Below are 17297 nucleotides of genomic sequence, written 5' to 3'. Positions count from 1 at the left end.
GACTCTAAAGGTCAGGTTGCTGGCCTCCTGTTTGAGCAACAGGGGCACAACAAGCTTTTCAGAGGCCTTCCCTGCAACTGCCCAGCTGACCAGCACCAACTGGACCTCCCTGAGGCCTGTTCCTGATCTCTTCTGGAGTAAGTTCTAAGCCCCAAGAAGTTCCCTACCAGTTCCTGGCCCCTTGGCTGGCATTGGATTGTACTCCTGTTTGAAAGCTGCAAAGACTGAGCTACAGGTGTAAAACCAAATGTTTTGGGCTCCTCTACAGTGAGTGTATTTTTTGAGTCCGCAATGACCGCCACATCTACCGTCAATGTGAAGCTCAGACAGCAACCTTCTCTCCATGTCAACAGCTACGGCCTATGTCTGCCACCAATACAAAGCTCAAGCAGCAACCTACTCTTCTCACCGACAACGATCTCCTTTCCACTCCCACCAATGCAATGCTCCAACTAAGGCTCCTTGCGAGGACTTGGACAGTGAGAAGTAAACTCTTCACCAGGAAGAACGTAGTCCCTGTGTCCGACCCGATTTCTATTGCAGTCAGACTGACCATGTACTTTTGAACTTGTCCAGCGCAACTAGTGTTGTGTTGTGCTTTTTGTCACTATTTTCACCTGAAACTTAAAACATTCATAACTCCTGTTTTACTCTTTGGATTCTGGTATTTTGGAATTATAATATTTATTAAACTTTACTGTATTTTCTATCTTGGTTTGGGATTTTTCTCGTGTTTTCACTCATTACTGGTGAGTGCTGCATAAATACTTACACTTTGCCTCTAAGTTAAGCCTGACTGCTTTTGTGCCAAGCTTTTGTGCGAGACAGATAGTCAATCTAAGGTCAAGTGTTATTACCTTTCATTGCCTGTTTTAATGGGGTTTTTTAAGTGATCTTATGTTTTTTCCTGTAATCAGGATTATTTGGTTCTATAATTTTTGTTAAGTGAGAGTTGGTGTTTCATTTGTCTGGAAATCCTCTGGACTTACATCACAAATCCTCTCTCGTGCCAGTGTCTTGAACTTTCGTATGTAGTTACCTTGTGCATTTTCAGCCATATTTATTCTTTGTGGACATCTAGAGGTGCCATTTTGTATAGGTGTGCAATCTAGTTGTCCAGTATCTGGCATCTCCGTGACCTACTTAAAGCGGCAATGGCGCGCAGCCAAAGGTGCACCAAAGCCTAGCCCCTCTGCGCCCGTCCGTGCCTTTTCCGTGGCCAGCTCCAGCCACACTCCTCGTCTGTCATCAAGCAAGGTAGCCTCACTAGTTTACTCAAGCAAGGAACTATTAAAAGTAAATGTTAACAAGGAAGGCTGTTCTAGAATCTCATGTGACAAGCAAAAGGCAATGCATTTTGTTATGAGTGTAATTTCTCTCTTAATTCCAACCCTGGTACTGGTATCATTCACCAGTATATTTCAGTCTGATGCAAATGGGGCTAAGGCTTTTAAAGTTTGTTCTCTACCAAAAACATGCACTGCATATTTTACAACTTCTACTTGACAGTAATGTAGATGCTTTTTTTCTAATAGAAACATGGCTACGCTTACAGTGTAAACATGATATATGTCAAAGAGTACCACCAGGTTTTGTCATTTACAGAGGAGAAAAGCACTGCCGGCCGTCGGGGTGTGCGAATCGTGTGGTCGCACAGGGCCCGCAACTTAGGGGACCTGAAAATGTCTCTGAAAATTCCACACAAATTTACCATTGATGTCAAGGTGCATGACCCTCAAAGCCTGGTGCTCTCGTAGGCCAGCGCTCGCAGCTGAAGACGAGCTGGGGCAGCCAGCTATGGAGACAACAAAACAACAATGTGGCGAGGAGGTGGAAGGGAGTTTGTGCACCTCAGAAGCCCTGTAAACTGATCAGTCCCACAATCAGGGGCATATTACCAAGCACGGCGTTAAAATTATCAGCGATTTAGCTGCAGAAAACTGCAGCTAAAGCGGCGATAATGGACTTGATAATATGCCGCAGAGAATTCCCATAGAAGCCCATGTTGACACCAAAACATGGGCTTCTATGGGAATTCACATTGACCTGTGTGAGTTTTCAAAACACGCACAGCAGGAGAAATAAACCGCCGTGTGCACTGTACATTGTGTATGGCACCCTGCCATGGGGCAGAGCAATTTATGAATGCATTTCTCAATTCATTCATATCCAGTAACATTTCTCCGATCCCCACTATCTACAACATGAGACGTTTAAGCAACTTGTTTTAGCGTGCGTCAGGGATGACGCAGATCTTGGTGTTTTTACTTGTAGCCTGGGACCCGCTGACTGACTTGGCACAGCTGAACATGAAGTTGGACAAACTTGACGACTACAGTGAAATGATAAAATAATTTACAAGACAGAAAACAAGGAAAGTCCCCTTTTTGTGAAGAATTAGCATTATATATTATTCTATTAGAGGTGCACGTGTATAGCTAAATGTTACTTGTTGCACTTGTCCTGAACTGATAACACCTCTGGACCCGACATTGTTAAAGCACCACCCCCAGAATTCTTCTGCTATACACTCGATAGACCTCAAAGGAGGGGCGGTAGGCTGGCAGTTATTTATCATAACACCTTAGAGCCCTCATTTCTCTCAGCCCCTAATAAAGCCTGCGAAGCGCTCTCGATAAGCTTATGCATGTCTTCCCATGACACATTTAAGGCTATCCTCCTCTATCGCCCCCCGGGCCCCAGAGGTGCGTTCCTAGAATCTATTGGAACGCTCCTGGAGGAAGGGCTTTGTGCCAACTCTTTCATAATAATGGGGGATTTCAACTTTCATCTTGAGGACCTCGCTGACTCAGATAACTTGAGGCTGAAACAAGTCATGAGTGGAGGGGACCTTGAGCAGCGGGTAGAAGGCCCAACCCACGTAGCAGGTCAAACCTTAGATGGAATATTTTCCAATAATCCTAGCCTTTCCGTCACTGAGGTACTGCCACTCCCTTGGACCGATCATGCTGCCATTCTATTCGAATTATCACGGACATCTCATTCTCAACCAAAACCAGTGCCCAAGGATAAGATAGTTATAAGGGCCTGGAAAAACGTTAACAGTCTTGTATTAGGGAATCTTCTGAAGGCAACAACCCTCATTCTTCCATCTAGAGTGGAGAAGGCTGCGGCTGCATATTCGGTTTGGGTTGATGCCGCATGCAGTAAACTTGCCCCGGTTAAAGAATATACCCCTAAGCGTGCCCTTTCTTCAGCCACCTGGTATTCTGAAAACCTAAAAAAGCTCAAAACTGATTGTAAGCGGCTGGAACGAGCCTGGATGAAAGGGTTCAATATCCCTGATAAAGTGGCGTACAAAGCTAGTCTCTCAAGTTATAAAAAACTACTCTTGGAATCTAAAGGATATACTGTGCGGAGCAGAATAATGAGGCCAAATCCTCCTCCAAAGAACTGTTTAAAACTATAATTAAACTTACGAACCCAGCCAGGCCCCACACACATAGCAGCCTCGAATTCTGCAAAACTCTTGCCTCCCTCTTTCCGAAAAAGGTGGAAGTCATTTTTTCCTCCTTCACTCTTCAGCAAATAGAGGACACTGAGGATTTTGTTAAGTCGGCGCCCACTGCCACCAAATTAATACCCACATTAGATGACTTTACACCAATAGAGATTCAAGATGTAACTAATCTCTTGATCGCGATTCAATCCGGATCTCCCTTGGACCCTTGCCCAGTGTCCGTGATCAAACTCATCCCTGATCTCATAGGCTCTGTCCTTACACCCTTGTTTAACACCATCTTTGATTCGGGTCAGTTTCCCAAAATCTGGAAATTAGCTTTAATTCTTCCTTTGATAAAAAAGCCTAACCTGGATCCTAATGATCCGAGCAATTACAGACCCATCTCACGCTCCCATTGACAGCAAAGATTATCGAGAGGGCCATGAATTTTCAACTTACTACGTTCTTACAGACCAACTGTTTACTGGACTCTACGCAATACGTCTTTCGTGCAGAACACAGCACTGAGCTAGCCCTGATAAAAGCAACGAAGGAGGTAAGAGAGGCCATTGACCAGGGAGACACCGCGATCCTGATTATGCTGGATCTTTCAGCGGCCTTCGGTACGGTCCTCCACAAAGTTCTGATGGACCGTTCATTGATAGCTGGGCTTCAGGATAAATTCTTTCCGGCAGGTAGAACTCAAACAGTGGATCTGGGTAGGGATAGGTCTAAACCTTTTTCCCTTCCCTGCGGGGTGCCGCAGGGATCATCCCTTAGTCCAACGCTCTTTAATATATACGTGTCCCCGCTGGGAGCCCTGATTAGATCATTTGAGCTCCAACTAATATCATATGCGGACGACACAAAAATTGCGTTGTCCCTCCAGCGAGGCAAAGAAGCTGAAACTGTATTAAGATGCCACAATTGCATGAAAGCCGTTGCAGGTCGGATGTAATCAAACTGCTTGAAACTCAATGCAGGAAAAACGGAGGTCATCATATTTGGGAACAACGCTAACCTCTGGATGCCTGATTGGTGGCCAGAAGAAATGGGAACGCCTTCAGCCCCTACTACAAAAGCAAAGAACCTGGGGGTGATCATGGACAACAAACTTACCTTTGGTGATCATGTCAGCGGGGCTGTCTCCACTAGTTTATTCCACCTCAGAATCGTGATAAAAATAAAATTTCTTCTTCCAGTAGATAGCTTTAGGACAGCAGTCACAGTGCTCATTTTGTCGTGACTGGATTACTGTAACAGTCTGTATTCGAGCATCCAAAAGAAACACCTGAACAGACTCCAGCTCGTGCAGCTAGGCTGTTAACGGGTACACCGAGGTTTGTATCAGTGAGAAAGGGACTCCGACATCTCCACTGGCTCCCAGTAAAACAACGTGCTCACTTTAAAGCACTTTGTAAGGTCTTTAAGGCCTTGAAGGGCAGTGGCCCGGACTATCTGAGACAACGCCTACAATGGTACGTTCCTGGAAGAACTCTGCGTTCCTCTGAAGCAAAGCAAGTCACTGTCCCCCGAGTCAAAAAAGCCAACTGGGGTGGCGGGAGTTTCATCATTTGTGCTGCAAAGGCTTGGAACAATTTACCAGTGCATCTCAGAAATTCCACCGAGCTCCTTTCATTCAGGAAGGGGCTGAAAACCTGTCTCTTCTCCTAATAGCCACCTTTTATTGACAATTATTGGGCAGTGCTTAGCGCCGGGACACCCTCGGGTAACAGTCGCGCTATATAAGCTTCATTAACATAACATAACAATATGCTAAAATAAAATGAGTAGCAATGAAAAACAATTTGACCTGTGTCAGTATACTCTGCACAGGGCTCGAAATATCCTTTGGCTGGCACTGAGACAGGGGAGAGAAACGTGGAGGTGGGATTGCCATCATAGTCCGGATTGACTTCTACTGCTCTACTTTTCAAATCAATCAATTAAAGGGACCAGAAAACCTTGGTTTCTCTATCCTCCTTTCACCCAAAAGAACCTTTGTTGGAGCTCGGATTTATAATGTATCGGGTCAAGCTACTGAATTTGTGACTTCTTTGGGGTGCACAGTTGATCCAGTGGTCTAAAAATATGCTAACTTCATGGCATTAGATGACTTTAACTTGCATGTGGATGCTCCAGCAGCTATATTGGGCCAGGATTTAGCTGACACCTGCCAGACACCTAATTTGTGCATGCCACTCATCAAGCTGGGCACACTTTTGATATAATTGTTTCCAATCCCCCTCTCTCAGTATGCAGGCCGACCCCTCTCATTGGTTCGACCACTGCCTGGTGCCCATTAACTGGGGCTGCACTAGTGGGGGAGCAGTTGAGGCAAGAGAACTTGTAAGGGAGTCAATGCTGGGGTTAAAGTCATCCTGTCCAACTTCACAAAATATCCTTAAAATACACAATCTTGCTTTATTGTTGCCCCATCCAAGTTGCTGAGGTTATTATTACCTGGTTACTTAAGGCCAGTAACTCAATAGCCCCGATGAAAAGTTGCCCCTTGAAAAGTAGAAGTACTTCGGCCCCCAGGTGCAACCCACAGCTCCTGATAATTAAGAAACACATCAAACACCTGGAGTGCAAATGGTGCTCCCATTACAGCTACATCGACAACAAGAACTACAAGACAGCCATGAAAGTCCACCATAAGAAAATCAAGAATGTGCGACACACTTTCAATACCCATCAAATTTTTAGGGATGAGAATTCATCTAGGTAGATCTTTAAAATCACTAAACTGTGTATGACTCCTCAGGCCAATCCTAAGGCCAAGACTTAGTGGTTCTCTGTGAAAATTAGATGTTTCAGAGATAAAATCCTCAAGTGACTACTCTGGTCTGTTGCTGGCCCCAGAGTCGAGCTCAATTCCCATTTTGGGAGTGGCACAATAGCCAGCTGTGAGGGCTCGAGGCTGCTTGGACAAATTCGGTCCTTTTTCTCCCACTCAGCTGAACAAGTCCTTCAACAAACTTAACCGGTTTTACCCAGTGACCCCTGCCCTCCTGCCTTCTTAGCCTTGCCAGCAGAAGGTCTACTGCCTTTATTTATAATGTTCTTTAATAGCTCTGTAGACATGGTAGCTCTACCTCCCAAATTGAAAAGAGCTAAAGTAGTTAATTTGATGAGGAAATAATCCGTCAACCTGACTATCATGTCCAATTTTTGTTTTATCTCGCTTCTTCTGGCCTGTGCGAAAATGCTGGAAAAGCTGACTAGTTCTCAGTTATTCAGCTATCTGGATGAGAATAAGCTCCTCTATTATACTACATTGGCCTTTCGTCCATAGCACAGCACCAAGACAGCTCTGCTTGAGCTAACTTAGGTCATTACATCACCCTGGATGTAGGCAAGGATGCTGCACTTATCTTGCCCCGTCTATCCGCAGCATTCAATACTGTCTCCCACACTGTTCTTCTCCAGTGTATGTCGGAGGTAGCCAATGCAGGGCTAACCAGGAGCTGGATAAAATCGATTTTGGAAGAAAGAGAGCAGGATATCTGTCTGGCTCATTTTGAGGAATCTAGCAAGCAGTTACCATATGGGGTGGAGTAGGGCTCTTCCCCCAGCCCTACAATGTTTAACATCTATATGACACTTCTAGCTAGTTTCTTGAATCTCATGGGGTGATTACTGTCTCTTCGGGTGATTACCAGCTGCTCCTTACGTTTGATACTGCTGTGACTGACACAGGTTCCATCATTCACTCATGTCTAGTAAACACTTTCCATTGGTTACAAGAGAGTCATCTGCAATACAATGGAGGTAAAACTGTGATTCTCTTATTTGGACAAGTGAGTGAACAGTAGGTTAATGCATGATGGCCTGAAGATCTTCCCCCTCCTCTTTCTCCAACTGCAGCCACTAAGAACCTTGGAGTCAGGACTGACAAAAGGCTCTCTTTCCAGTACTAGAACCTGTCAGGAGCCGGCACCTGTTTTGCCTTTCTGCACCCTAACTGAACCTTTCTTGATCCTCTCCTGTTGGCAGCTCCCACGACAGTGGCCAATTCATTAATAACAGCCAGGCTGGATTATGTCAATGTCTTGCATTTGGGTATCCTTAAAAAATCTATTAAAAAACTTTATGCAATCCAAAATACTGCAATGCGCCCTATTTTGGGTATTCGCAAATGGCAATCGGGCACCATGGATCTGCATGAATTGCACTGGCTTTCAATTGAGCAGAGGATTATTTACAAGAAACTGGTCTTTATCTATTGGGCCTTCAAGAAATGGGACCTGCAGTACTTGATTAATAGGATCTAATATTATTATCCCCCCGAACCCATTGCTCCATGTCAGCACTCAGAGTTAGGGTACCACACTTCCGAAAAGGTAAATTCAGGGGTCACTCCATTTTTGTTGCTTGCAAGCAAAGAATGGAATTTGCTTCCCTGCTCCCTGAAGGCCATCTCCCAGGAACACATATCTAGGAAGCCATTAAAAACATATCTTATTGCATTAGGCGATAGAGACATAGCCATTGACCTCTGTACGATGTCAGAAGCCGGGACACTCTGCTGAGTACTTTACAAACTTATGGTCCGTCATTCATTGATGGACGGACGGACGGACGGACGGACGGATAGACGGGTGGGTGGGTGGGTGGATGGATGGATGGATGGATGGATGGATGGATAGATCTTTTTAGGTTTTCTGCGCTGCACTGTATTGGAACTTTAGCCACTTCATAACTAGAAACAACATTTATTTCTTTCCCAAAATTTGGAGTGGTGCACCACTCAATATTGAAGGTGGTTTGTCAATAAGTCATATAGTCTTGTTAAAGTTGTCTTAATCAATCCTTTATTTTCATAAGTATCCAAATAAAAAAAATGTCAGCCAACACGTTTCGTTCATAAACAGTGAACTTCTTCAGGGCTGTAAATCTCAATATAAAACACATAAATATATGTACACAAACACACATTCATATATACATGACACAGGACTTTTGTGACAAAGTGGTGGGCAAGGAAAAGGAACAGTGAAGCGGAAGGGGAAACGCTAGCGGTGATGAAAAAGGATCGTGATACTGAATGATCAACAATGCAAGGATGCAGGATAAGAAAAAAAAAGGTGGGGAGAGAGCAAGGGGGGTAGAAATAAAATACGTGGTGAAATCAAAACAGATCAGAAGGAATAGAATCATCATTACGATATCAGAACATTTGGTGCATCATGATACCCAAACATCTAAGACAAAATTACATAACTGGGTTACATAGCATCAAGGTGACAAGGTTACATGTAGGACGTGTATGGAATGCATTAACGTGTTGGGCATGTAATGGATCATTGTAAAAAGAAAAAAAGAGAAAGCGTACTGCCCCAGAAGTGGTACGACATATGAGACACGGTAAGAATGTAATCCAAGGACGGAAACCCTATTTGTGGTCAGTGTAAGATGTCAAAGAGTTCTAATGAGAGAACAGGGTGGGAATCAAGCCACTGTGGGTATGTGGTGTTTGGAGTATAACGCATATTTCAGCCCCTCCCCACCGTCTAAAACACTAGTTAGTGAGGACACAGAGGAGCAGAGGGGGCCCTTAGCCTAAGGCCTGAGGCCGCAGTGGGTGCGGTACCGCATAACACATAGATCTGAAGCAAGCACGTCACAAGGGCATGTACATACCGTAGAATGAAGTACGGTCCTGGGAGAGAAATTGTACGTGTACAGTGTGGCTGCATAGGCCTCCTTGATAAGGGCCAGCACGCGATGAGTCTGTTAGGAGAAAGGGAACGTGTGAACACATGTCCTACAGTGGATGGATGGATGGATGGATGGATGGCTGGCTGGCTGGCTGGCTGGATGGATGGATGGATGGATGGATGAATAGATATCTAGATAGATAGATAGTGCTTTTTAGGTTTTCTGCGCTGCCCTGTATTGGAACTTTAGCCAGATGCTCTTCCATCTCTTGCATACAATGCTAGACACAGATGCTGTGAAGAGGGTTGCTTGGCTCCTCACTTTGCTTTAAAACCCAACTGTTGGCGCAGTTTCTGGTGGTACAAAAGGGGTTGGTGATGGACGGAGCATCAGAACCAATCAAACACTCACACCTAGTCAACAGATCTGGGTTTGATCCATCACCGTTCTTTAGCCCACTCTGCCACCCCAGTTCAGACATGGCCATATGCAAATCAGTCTGACCCTGTGCCTCATGGGAACAGTCCAGCCCGAACTGCCAAGCCATGCCTTCCCTGGACCGGAAACAAGCTTCCTAGGACCGGTTTCTGGAATTTCAGCCGTCTTCAACCAGGTTTGCTTGAATCCAGTGGCAAAGTGAGCAAGGGACTCACGTCTGAGCATACCCTGCCAACTTATGGCGAACAAAGCGGTACAAAAGGGGTTGGTGATGGACGGAGCATCAGAACCAATCAAACACTCACACCTAGTCAACAGATCTGGGTTTGATCCATCACCGTTCTTTAGCCCACTCTGCCACCCCAGTTCAGACATGGCCATATGCAAATCAGTCTGACCCTGTGCCTCATGGGAACAGTCCAGACCAAACTGCCAAGCCATGCCTTCCCTGGACCGGAAACAAGCTTCCTTGGACCGGTTTCTGGCATTTCAGCCGTCTTCAGCCAGGCTTGCTTGAATCCAGTGGCAAAGTGAGCAAGGGACTCACGTCTGAGCATACCCTGCCAACTTATGGCGAACAAAGCGGTACAAAAGAGGGTGGTGATGGAGGGAGCATCAGAACCAATCAAACACTCACTCCTAGTCAACAGATCTGGGTTTGATCCATCACCGTTCTTTAGCCCACTCTGCACCCCATTTCAGACATGGCCATATGCAAATCAGTCTGACCCTGTGCCTCATGGGAACAGTCCAGCCCGAACTGCTAAGCCATGCCTTCCCTGGACCGGAAACAAGCTTCCTAGGACCGGTTTCTGGCATTTCAGCCATCTTTGCCGTCTTCTCGCTTTGTTCGCCATAAGTTGGCAGGGTATGCTCAGACGTGAGTCTGCGTTGTTTGCATACACTCATCTTCAAGGCCACTCGCGCAGGAAATGACACATAGGTGGAATCCATGTGCAATTCTTGTTTATTAAAATGTTTGTGTTTGTTCCATGAGGATTAGCCACTGGCGGGTGAATTGTCTATGGGCGTGGTGGTTGATGGCCATGACTAAAGGGATGTCTCCCATGTACAAAGCTTCATATTCAGCCAACGTTGGGTGGAGGATCTGGGTGTGGAGTGTGAACACTCGGGTTAGGGAGATGTCGGTGGGCAATTGGTAGCATTTGGGGCGGGCCTTGAAGTTTGTTGTTGATCCCCAGTTGCCAGAAGCGCCTGACTTGGTCCTGCAACTTGAGACAGGCCCTTCGGTTACATGTTCTGTATAAGCTCTGTGGCCAAGGCTGCCATGCCCTCGACCCTGTAGACATTTTTCCATGTTCTCCAAGACACAGATCAGCCTTTCTAGAAACTTTTGGAGTTGTTGCAGGTGTGTAGATATGTTTTTTTAAGACCGTGCCGTATCATGAATCAGAGTGAGGATTACTGTTGAAAAAACGAATCTGCTCAGAGGACGAGATTGGTCCATGGCTCCAGCATTCCGTAAAATTATTAGAGTAATCTATGAGTCGTAGAATTATCTATGAAATATTGTTTGAGGCGTTCTCTTGTATGAGGCCACAATCTACACTTTTCCCCCTCGGACACTCTCTGAGATCAGCAAAGTAAGCACTTGTTAATGTTCCGAAAATCAAGAAGGCAAAATGGGGAGGCAGATGCCTCTCCCATCTAGCTCCCAAGCTCTGGAACAAGTTCTTTCTGAACATTAGGGGGCATATAATCAAGACAGGCGATAAAATTATTGCCGCTTTAGCGGCAGAAAACTGCCGCTAAAGCGGCGATAATGGGCTTGATAATATGCCGTAGAGAATTCCCATAGAAGCCCATGTTGATACCAGAACATGGGCTTCTATGGGAATTCTCAAGGGCATATTATCAAGCCCATTATCGCCGCTAAAGCGGCGATAATCTTATCACCGTTTCTTGTTAATATGCCCCTTGCTCTTTCTTGGGCTCTTCCCATATCTCTGCTATTCCAGCGCCAAGACGCCTCGGCAATCGAGCGCTTACTTACTTACTTTAGCAAAGGAAGCGGTGGAGAGGGCAGCTTTGGAAGTGGATAGGATTTTCTTCCAGGAGTGCATGCCATTGTCCCCTCATGGCTTGCTGGCACCAGTGTGTCAAGCTTTTAGTCCCCAGATGCAGCAAGATAATGCTAATGTAATTTATTATTTAGACATTAAAGGGCATGTAGCGGACAAATCAGATATTTTGTACGTTAGCTCTAAGGCACAGATGACACTTTAGCATTAATAAATAAAACATTAGATTAGTATGTAATGGTATTTATTGATTTAATCTTGTTCATACATGTGAGATATAGTAGCATTATACCAGAGACTGCCATCAATTGTACTTTTGTGGCTGGGCCCCTTAAGGTCAGGTTCTGAATTTTTTCAAATATGCCAATAGTTATTTGTCCATTTCTCCAGCAGCTACAGAAAACAGTAATATGAAACTTTACAAATCTGACAGTGTGACTGAGGAGAACTGTGATAGATGAGACAAATGGTGTTGATGCTAATAAATGTGAAAGAAAATTGGGAAAATAAATTGCAAATGGAGATATATAACAGTATATGTAGTCTGCTTACACACCTATCTGATCAAGGAATGTCGGAGGGCCGGATTTCTGCTTCCAGGGTGTTCCCTGATGTCTGCTTTGGGTGAAAAGTAGTGTGGACACCAGGGGCCATTGAATCACTGCAGCTGTCAAGAAAAAATATACAGACTAATGAAATATCACAACAGATGGAAGCATGTTAATGCTGTGCAGTAATTACGCATCCACAGACTCCTCTCCTGGGTGATGGGTATTGGTCGGAAAGTGCCATTTTTAACATTGAAATTATGTGAGTCTTAGTGACTGTGACAAAAGTATCTCTCAATGAATGTCTGTAATGGGGCCCTGTGTGGAGTTCATACCTCACAGGGCCCCCTCTAGTAATATCTGTAGGTTGTTTCACATCATGGGGGCAGTCGAGGGCTCCGCAGGGCTTCCGATGTCAGTTTTCCTCGACTTCGAAAAATCTTTTGACACCCTGGAATGGTCCTATCTTTTGCTTGGCGTGGAGCCCCTGGGGATGGGCCCCGAGTTTTTGAGCTTAGTTAGGCTGTTATACACGGCACCCAGGGCCAGGGTGTGGATGGAACGGGATGTTATATCTCTCATCAGTTTCCTATTGGCAGGGGGACTTTGCAGGGATGCTCAATATCACCCATAATATTTGCTTTGGCACCATTGGCCGCCCTGCTCCGAGCCATGGTACTGGACTGGGGTGGGGCAGAGAGTCCTTGCTGGCACATGGAATCGCTATACGCGGACAATGTTCTGGTATATCGGCGGGAGACTGTAAGGGACCTCCCAGCTCTCTTTGGCTTGTTGGACCTCTTTGGGAGATGACAGGACTTTGGATCCATTGGGGCAAGTCGTGTATCTTTCCTCTGCGAGTGGTAGGCCTGGAGGAGATGGAGAGGCTGGAACATGGCAGTCTCCTGTGTCGTCCGGCAACGTTCCGGTACCTGGAGGGTAATGTATATCACACATATAGAGACCTCCTGGACGGTAATCATGTTAGGACCTTGGTGGCTTTACGACAGTCGGTGGGGTTTTAAACTCACCTGCCCGTATCCCCTATGGACCGGGCTTCTATTGCGAAAACGTTAACATTACCGTGACTGCTTTATCTCTTTGCTGTGGTGCCTGTGGTTCCTATGAGGGCCAATTGACCGTCGGAGTCTCCTGGCTGATTTAGTATGGGGAGAGTCACGCATTCGCACACCGCAGCACCCTTTGATGGAGGGTGGTTTGGGAGTACCAGACCTAGAGCGCTACTTTGCTGTGGCGTAATTACAATGTCCCATGCGGTGGTTGGCGGGCAACACAGTGGGCGAGAGTAAACTGATTAGTGATGAAATCTGCTGCCTCTGAATATTGGAGTAGTTGGTGCCACCTGGAGGTTCCCCTAGGGGAATGAGCAGACTGGTGTGCATTGCGAAGAAGTGCTGAAATAGATTAATTCAGCCTACTCGAGGCGCATCACAGTATGCCCCTCAATTGCCATTATGGGGCATGCGTGGATTGTGGTCCTTGTATGCCCATGACCCCACACCTTGGTGCAAGGTGGGTGTGATGTGTCTTGGCGACCTGTTGACAGACGGGGCCTTGTGTTCCTTTCAAGAGCTGCATGCAGAACAGTACTGGATTTGGGGCTGGCCAATTTCTTGTGTATGATGCCCTGATCCTTGAGATGAGTAATATTTAGATGATGGGACAGGAGGCCCCTGCCAAGCATGATGGACTACAATGTATACTGAAGCATGGATTGGGACGTAGAGCTGTTACAGTACTGCACCCACACTAAAGGTGGTGGATACGAGTCTGGCGTAGGTTAGTAAACCCAAGTGGGACGCATGTCTAGGTTCTGAGTTGACCTCTAAACAGTGGGGAATGGCACGCAATGCTCGCTTGAAGTTTACCCAGTTTAATTACTTACATCACCACACGCCATCTCCATAGAATGTGCTTGGGGGAGACTCCAGCATGTCCTAGATGGGGCCATTGTGATGCAACTTTTATTCATATGGTGTGGGACTGCCCCCCTCTCCCCGTTGCAGATCTGTGGGCAAGTCTTGGCTCATGTTTCTGAGATTATTGATGTGCAATTACCAGTAGGTCCTTTGCCTTTTAGGTATTACGAAATGTGCAAGATGCACCATACATTACTTGAAATTCACGTATTTGGCCATGGGTCTTTTCAAGCTCCTCACAGCAATGTAATGAAAAGCCCTGCAGCCACCTTTGATTACCTGCTGGCTCCGGGTGGTACTGAAATGGGCGTCAGCTGAGGCTGATGATAGGGCCAGCGAAACACATGTGAGAGGTGGGGCCAGGGGTGCCACACCTTGCGGTACCTATGGGGCATATCAGCAACAACCGACGATAATCATCCCTAAGCGCACTTTGCGCTAGGATAATTATCGCCGGCTAGCGTGGATTTTTATCGCTGAGTTAGCGTGCTATTAGCAACGCTTATCTCAAAAGCGATAAAAATCCTAGCGCTAACTGCGCCTAACGTGAGATTATCGCTGGGTTTCCAGCGATAATCTCACGAAATGTGGCGTTAGCTTTTTGATAGGGACTCACAAACTTAGCCATGATATCCACCTTCCATAGGATATCATGGCTAAGTCAGTCCTAAAGCAGGCGTAAGGAAAGTAGCAATAACAGGGGTTATCGCTACTTTTCCTGCCGCTATGCTTCATAGCGTGGGGCTTGATGATAGGAGAGATGTCACTTAGCGACATTTCTCCTGTCAGGTCAGGTCAGGAACGCCCACTTTGCATCTCATTAGAGATGCATAGCTGGACGTTAAGAATAGGTGTGCTAATGCAAGGTTTCTCGCGTTAGCGTGACCTCGCTAATTAGGCGATAAAATTATCGCCGCTTTTCGGCTGCAAAAGCGGCGATAATTTTCTATCGCCGCCTTGTAAATATGCCCCCATGTTCTTAAATTACAAGATAAAATGGATACCACTGCTTGAACACGGCTGGATCAAAGAGCGTTGCTAATAACCTGGTATACATGGCCGGCGCTCCACCTGGGGACCTATAGAGGGTTTAGAAGTGGAGGTTGGGCATCCTCTAGGCACCGGTTCTCCTCTAACTCTTGCCCCCCCCCCCTCCTGCCTAGTGCTGTTGGTTTGCCATGGCTGCCCCCTGTTGCCCCGATTGTTGTTGTTCGTTCTGTTTTGCACACCTTATTGGTCATTGTGACCATGTGAGTAGCATTTGCAGGTATCGTTCTGTGGAGTAAAATGTACTGTATACTGCCCCCTCCCCTAGGTGGGAACGGATTGCAATTTTTGAGTTCTTGGAACGTTGTTCGTTATATATGATACTTGAAGATACCTTATACGTATATTTTGTTAGGCGGTGTTATTGAAGGTTTATATGCTAATGTAGGCGATATGCCTAGTACACTATGCCACTGACTAGATTATTGCTGTACCGTCATGATGTCTAAACTCCAATAAAGATAAATGGGGAGTTGGGTGGTTTGAAAGTATGACAAGAGACACAAACATATAATTACCAATGAGGTAGCACCATGTAAAGTTGTATATTCTGACATACGAATGAAGATATAACTATACATTCACCCATTAGACGTGTTATTGAGACTTACTGAACATGGGATCCACATTTGTGTAATAAAATAGTATTTTTAATATCCTGTCTCATATGCAGAGAGGGATATGCTTAGACACATCACGTTAGAGCTGGGTATGGACCTACCACGCTCTAGCCTCCTTCAGGTGCCCGTGGCCAGTCGATACCTACGGCACAGTCTCCGAGCACCATTAGAGATCTAGGAAGGTGGCAGATGGACTGACACCCCAAAGAGAAGGATGACATGATGAGGATGAGCATATTTGAGGACTATTCAAATACATTAGAAGTATATGCTGGGTTAATTGACTCATCATATGGACAGAAGATACATTGATGGCAGTGCTGAAGTACAGTAAACAAAGAAATACCATTCACTAGAGTGTGGTAAAGGCATTCACAGCAGGATTATACACTTGTAAGATGCGGATAGAGGAGTGGACTGGTTGTCACCCTGCCACAGGGGAGGCTACTGCTGCGCTGCTGTAAGCAATGAACCTGCCATGGGAAGTGCACACAAGAAACGTATAATGCATGAAGATTAATAGAATCTATTTACACTTTAAAGAGGTGAGTTAAAATGTGTGTGACTCACATGATTGATGTGTGCCTGTCTGTGAGGGGGTAGATATGTGCTCCTTCAGGACAGTGTTGAAACAGAGTTAGTTTGTTCTTTCTGGTCTGACGTGGGGATTCCCGGGCAAGCCATTTAGCAGGTCAAGGTGCATGGATAGGATACGTTCATGAATTGGGGGGGAGGGGTGGGGAGACAGAGGCTGGATCTGAACACCTCTAGGAAGAACTTTGACAACTTGTTTCCTAAATATCTTCTCTTTCAGCTGCCTCCTCTTGTCCTGCCAGTACTGTCTAGGATCTCCTGCCAAATGACCATCTTCTCCACTCTCCTGGGTGTGTATAGAGGCCGATGTTATGCAGTAGTTCCTTGTCATGATGTCCCGCAATTTGTGCCACAAGGTCTGTCTCCTCCTCATTGAAGTCCATCTTCCCATGGGTTAGGGAGGGCTGCATCTTGTAGGCTGAAAGTGAATTTCCAGTGTGGCATCAGGAAAGTTTACCAATCCAAGGGAAAATGGGCATAGCTCAGAGGGGGGGTGCCCTCTTCCCCTGAATATATGTGCCTACGAGGTTTATATATGCCAGGCGTGTGCAATTTGCCGCAGGTGAATGCTGTTTCCATATTCTTGACCATAGCTCAGACAGGGATCTCTGGCTTGGCTACTTAAACATTTGTCAATTGGTTTATCCGTGACATTTGGTTCTAAAGTTACTTTTAGTAACCTACTTGAATAGGGCCCATAACGTATTTTATGCAATTAAATAACTTTGCCATCAAACATTCAAAATAGGAATCCCCTTTTAGCGTACTTATTAACCGTCAGATCTTTTAAATGGCCCCTGAATCAGACATTCTTCATATGTTGTTGTCCTGTACAGAAATTATTGTTGCTTCCTGCCAGTACTGTATGCAATAAGTTAGAACAGTAATAAAAAGTATATGCCATCAGTACCATACCAACCTCTGTCCTGATTGGACCATGC

This window comes from Triturus cristatus, chromosome 4_1 (assembly GCF_964204655.1).
Source record: "Triturus cristatus chromosome 4_1, aTriCri1.1, whole genome shotgun sequence".
Taxonomy (NCBI): domain Eukaryota; kingdom Metazoa; phylum Chordata; class Amphibia; order Caudata; family Salamandridae; genus Triturus; species Triturus cristatus.
Note: the sequence above shows the minus strand (reverse complement) of the source record.